We start from the raw sequence: 6,112 nt of genomic DNA on the forward strand, positions 1-6,112 counted from the left end.
AAAGTGAAGAGAACTGAAATCTCGTTTTATTCACAGCAGAGCCAAAATTGGAAGTCACTTATTAAATACTTATGTACAAAGCACCATCCTTGGGGCTCTATGCAATTTCAGGTTGGATAAACAAGCCATAATGACAAAAAGTTAGACTGGGGAGACGGACGGAGAGAAGCAAGCACCTGTGATTTGTTGGTTTGGCGTTACAATAAACACGGTAAGTGAAAATGAGTCACAGGCAGTTAGAATGGCATTAAGGAAACCATTTAGGTCTAAAACTCAGGGCTGAAGTGATCAACAGTTAACAGATGAAGCCATGAGAACTGGCACGCTCTCGCAAGGCTGCTGCAGAGAGCAGGATGGTGAGCCTGAGTGAGCTTGGAGTCAGTCAACAGATTCCTCAACAGAAAAGGAGGAGCCAGGTCAAAGAAATGAAGGTGAACTTGGTGGGTGGTGGTCAATGGGTTAAAGACACAAGTTGATGCCGGGGAACTGAGGCTGAAGAAGGTTCTGGCAAGTGGGGAACCATGAGATCCTGACAGAGCAGGCTTTTGTGGGCAGAAGCCATATTAGAAGAACAGTTAAAGGAAAGCCTGAAATCCTGGCAACGAAAAGAAAGCCAAGAACATAGGAGATATTTTGACAAAGGGGAGAAACAACAGAACAGGAAGTGAGGCAGGAGAACCACAGAGATGGAAGCTGGGAGGGTGTCCATGGAGACGGGCACAAGAGAAAATCAACCAGAGACTGAGAAAGCGGCGGGAAGGAAAGGTTTCATCTGGAGAGAAAAGCCTCTCAAGGCTGGAAGGGACAGGAGCTGGTGACCATGAAGCAGTTCAGGCTTGTGGAGACCACAGGCGGCACAGCAAAGTCCTCGCGGCAGAGCGAAGACCATGGACGCACACAGACGGGGTTATCCCGTGAAACCAGATCCGGGAGGCCATGAGTCAAAAGCCTGTGTGGTCACAGATGCTTACTGGTGGTTCCTGAAATGAGTATTTCTAGGCAAGAGGCTTCAGTATCAACCAGATGTGTGCTACTCGGGTGGACTTCAAGGAAGGAGTCGAGATAAAACACTTAGAGTGACCCTTTGGCCACTGCCCTATCTGCAGGTTCAGCCTGCTCTAGATCTGATTCCCACAGTGGAGGGACACATGAGAAAAATACATAATCATTATGTTTTAGCCAGGAAAAGGCAACTTATGAACTGGATGACATATCAAATGCAAGGCCTTAACATGCATTCACTCTACTAAACTGCTCTGAAGAATTCAAAGGAAAGAAATTCGGTTCTCACGCGTACCAAGGACCAACTGCTTTGAATCTTCCACTGTTGATGGTGGCAACCGGTCCTTTTAGGAGAGCCATTTTCCAGACAGTCTGTACTTTTTGTTGTTGTTGTTAGGAGCTTTTACTTGTTATTTACGTGTTTATTTTTTGAGACAGTCTCACTCTGTCACCCAGGCTGGAGTGCAGTGGCGCAACCTCGGCTCACTGCAACCTCCACCTCCTGGGTTCAAGTGATTCTCATGCCTCAGTCTCGCGAGCAGCTGGGATTACACGCGTGCGCCACCACGCTCGGCTAATTTTTGTTTATTTTTTTTTGAGATCGAGTCTCGCCCTATCTCCCAGGCTGGAGTATAGTGGCACGATCTCGGCTCACTGTAATCTCTGCCTCCCGGGTTTAAGCAATTCTCCTGCCTCAGCCTCCCAAGTAGCTGGGATTACACGCATGCACCACCACACCCAGCTAATTTTTATATTTTTAGTAGAGATGGGGTTTCCCTATGTTAGGCAGACTGGTCTTGAACTCCTGACCTCAGGTGATCTGCCTGCCTTGGCCTCCCAAAGTGTTGGGATTACAGGACTGAGCTACCACACCCGGCCTTTTTTTTGTATTTTTTAGTAGAGATGGGCTTTCAACATGTGGCCAGGCTAGTCTTGAACTCCTGACCTAAAGTGGTCCACCCACCTCGGCCTCCCAAAGTGCTGGGATTACAGGAGTGAGGCACCATGCCCTGCCCAGACAGTCTTTATAAATGTGGCTTGACTCTGGAGTGTGATAGCAGAAAAAAATACAGGCAGTGTGTAGTCCCAGCTACTCGGGAGGCTGAGGTAGCGGAATGGTGTGAACCCCGGAGGTGGAGCTTGCAGTGAGCCGAGATCGCACCACTGCCCTCCAGCCTGGATGGCAGAGAGAGAGGCTATGTCTAAAAAAAAATTAAATTAAATTAAAAAATAAAAATAAAAATAAAAAAAAACAGGCAGTGCCTCAGAGAATATAAAATATCAAGCAAATCCTAAGTGTTGAAGCTAGAACCCAGGTGAGTGCACTCTGCATTACTGAGAACATGCTCCCTGCCGAAGGGCTCGTACACCTTATTCCAACCAAGCCGGAAACAGCAGCAGACCAAACCTGAGGAGTGGGTGCCTCTGCGCTCCTTGAGGCTGTTTCACTACAGATAACAAGGTTACCCAGGGCAGTTGTGAAGATGAAATGAGGATGTGTGTGATAGAGCAGAGCAGACGCTTGATGTACTCAATCTGAACACTACTCTTGACTATAGTATTTCTCATTCTCCTTTCTAAAATGCCTTTAGGCCTTAAGCTCCTATTTCTATAAATGTTGGGTTGATGAGACCGAAATGGTTTCTGAAAAAACTGTTCAGAAATAGACCGATTTTCTTTGGGTGATTCAGTCTGATGCTGAAATAAATTCCAAGATGATTTTCAAAAATAACATGAACCCCAACAACTTCACTGGGAAATATGGAGTCTCTTCAAACATGTTCTAAAAAAGAACTGGATGTGCAGGTGTAAGAGATTTATTACAAAACGAAAACTCCCCTTGCCAGCCTATTACTCTGGTTCATCATTAAGTCCAGTGCCAGCCATATTACACGCCCATCTTGAAATCTTCATCCTTTAGTTAAAAAAGAACACTATTTAGCTTACATATTCAGAATTTAACTACTACCCCACCACATCAAAGTCCATAAGGTACCATATACTCTTCCCCATCCCATGCTTCATGGGATGTTACTACAGTATGGTGCTTTACAGCGAAAATGAGAGCAGTCACTTACGTGGCTTACTGAGAGCCAGGCAATGTTCTAAGCAGCTACACACAGTAACTCCTAACAACCTTAGGAGGCAGGCACCAAAACCTGAAGCATCATACAACTAAGAGGGGATCTGGGATTCAAACCCAGGCAGCCTGACATGAGCGTTTCCTTTTTTTTCTCTTTTGCTAAGTAAAAACTAGGTTTAAGGGAAGAATCATTTATAATAACACTGAATTAAATAAGGGTTTGTAAGTCAAAGAATTAGACTATTTAGGGCTCACACTTCAAGCATCTCTCAATTCACAAAAGAGCACACCGAGACTCCAAGGATGAGCTGCCTTTGGTTAGTGGCTAGGGCACCGTCAAGACCCAGAGGTCTCCTAACTCGCATGCTAGCACATCGTACCACCCCTGTGTTCAACCTCACAGAACTGCCAATGATACTGGCGTATCACCAGGAATACTTATGAACCATACTAACTCACATGGAAGAATGGCAAATGAAAACTGGCCCACATTTTCTTGTTCCTTCTTCAAACAGTAACAGGGTTCTACATAATTGTGAACTAGAAGCTGGGTATGAAAAACAAGCCAGATACAGAGCTCACAGTCCAGAGGGAGACATGTCAACAAGGTGACAGGCTGCTATGGCTACTGACAGAAGTCTACATATGGGACAGCAGGGGAACCAAAAAAAGGCACAGTCAAAACATCTTTGACTGCAATTTGGAGACTTTAAATAAGGATTATCCTTTCTACAGGTATACTGAACTTTCTTTTTAATGCCTCACTGTGCCTATTAAGCAAAATCCATAACATAACACACCAGACAGAAGCCTTACCCTGTGGGCCAGGCGCAGAGGCTCACGCCTGTAAGCCAACACTTTGGGAGGCCAAGGTGGGTGAATCACTTGAGCTCAGGAGTTCGAGACTAGCCTGGCAACATGGTGAAACTCTGTCTCTACCAAAAATACAACAAAAAAATTAGCCAGGCCTGTGGTGCGTGCCTGTGGTCCCAACTACTTGGAAAGCTGAAGCAGGAGAATCGCTTGAGTCCAAGAGGCAGAGGCTGCCATGAGCTGAGATCATGCCACTGCACTCCACACTGGGCAATACAGTGAGACCCCATGTCAAAAAAAAAAAAAAAAAAAAAAAGATAAAACATAAAAGCAGCCTCACCCTGTAATCTTAGTTCTATACTATCTGGTTCTATAACCCAAGAGCAGATACTTCACTTTCACCTTCAACGTGAAGACAGATCTTTCGATCCTTTAGAGCTTGAAAATGCAATCAACCCATTAAAATGTTTTAAAGACCATGATCCTGTTCATCAAGGAGACATTTAAAGATATGTGATTAACAGAAATTTAAAAGGGTATTGTGGGTAACTATCATAAATACAGTACAGCAAGTATATATGGCGTATTCATTACTGAGATGATTTGAACTTTCCATATTCTATATGTAACCTTGAGCAAGCTACTTAAATTCAGGTTTTGTCTATTCCATCTACAAAATGGGAACAGTATCACCTTCCTTCAGTGAGCTGTCGTAAAGGTGTGTGATATGACTAGAAAACCAACAAAACGCAGCCCATGATTGATGTTTAATAAATGAGTTCCCTTCCCACTTTCTTAAAATGCAGCAAAGTGGTACCCAAACCCAAGAGCTATTATCCCTAAATAATTTCAAAATCTAAAAAAAGAAAAACCTTAGAACCTCAGATGATATAATTAATATAAAAGCCCAGGTTTTTGTATAAATGAAAAGGGATACAAATTCATACAGAATCCATTAGTAACGTTCATAAGCGCCCTAAATAAATTACTGAGATGTTTGCAAGTCAGCTGCAAGGTGTTCTTCCTCCTCAAATATCCTCTAAGGACGAGCTTATAGACAGATAAACTTAACAATGAAACCTAATATTTTATCAATAAGAATCTTGTTTCTGTGTTAAGCTGCTCTTTACTAAGTTGGAGGTAAGAGTTCAAAGTAGAGTTTTACTTAAGAAAATTGGGGCAAACATTCATTTTAGTTCTACAGCTATAAAATGATGCCATTCAAAAAGTGAACAGTGGGCCAGGCGCAGTGGCTCACGCCTGTAATCCCAACACTTTGGGAGGCCGAGGCAGGCGGATCACCTGAGGTCAGGAGTTCAAGACCAGCCTGGCCAAAATGGCGAAACCCCATCTCTACTAAAAATACAAAAATTAGCCGGGTGCAGTGACGGGTGCATGTAATCCAAGTTACTCGGGAGGCTGAGACAGGGAGAACTGCTTGAACCCGGGAGGCAGAAGTTGCAGTGAGCTGAGATTGCACTACTGCACTCCAGCCTGGGTGACACAAACACTCCGTCTCAGGGGGAAAATAAAAAGTGAACAGTGTATGTTCCATCTGTTCTATATATGAAAAAAAGGAAAGTACTATGGAAGTACTTAAGTACATCTGAAAATGTTTTTAAATTTAAACATCTAATTTAGGAACTAAAATACAGGGTCTAGTCTTGGCAAGAGATGGTATATGTCACTGAGTTTTAAAAAATTATTTCAGTATTCAAATGCACAAACCGAGTCAATTTTCCTTCGTATCAAGGGTATGGATACCACTGTACTACAAGATGAATGTTATATATGAGGCTCGCCTATTATTATACTTATCTACTGTACCTCAAAAATAACACGTCATTAAGTAAAGGTTGCAATGTTACATTACCACCATTTACTTCTCCCCAGCACAGCCATGATACTGTGCTGATGTGCTACGAATGCATGATACTAGGCATGATACTAGGCTGATGTGCTACAAATGCACTTTTAAGGCAGTAGCTCTTCCATATTTTTTAAGGTCTAAATTTTCCCTTTCTTCTTATCAAAATCATATTTTCTGAAGTTACTTAAAAACCTTATTACTATCAAGTGAAGCTTCTTTTCTTCTGATTTCTACTTTACTCCTTCCCTGAGGCTTCTACTTCTGAGGTCCCATTTCCCTTTTCCTCTCCTGGGACAATGCTTTAGAGGGCAGATTAGCCCCGAAAGTCAACAGTTATGTAAGAC

Source organism: Chlorocebus sabaeus, chromosome 17 (assembly GCF_047675955.1).
Source record: "Chlorocebus sabaeus isolate Y175 chromosome 17, mChlSab1.0.hap1, whole genome shotgun sequence".
NCBI classification, from domain to species: domain Eukaryota; kingdom Metazoa; phylum Chordata; class Mammalia; order Primates; family Cercopithecidae; genus Chlorocebus; species Chlorocebus sabaeus.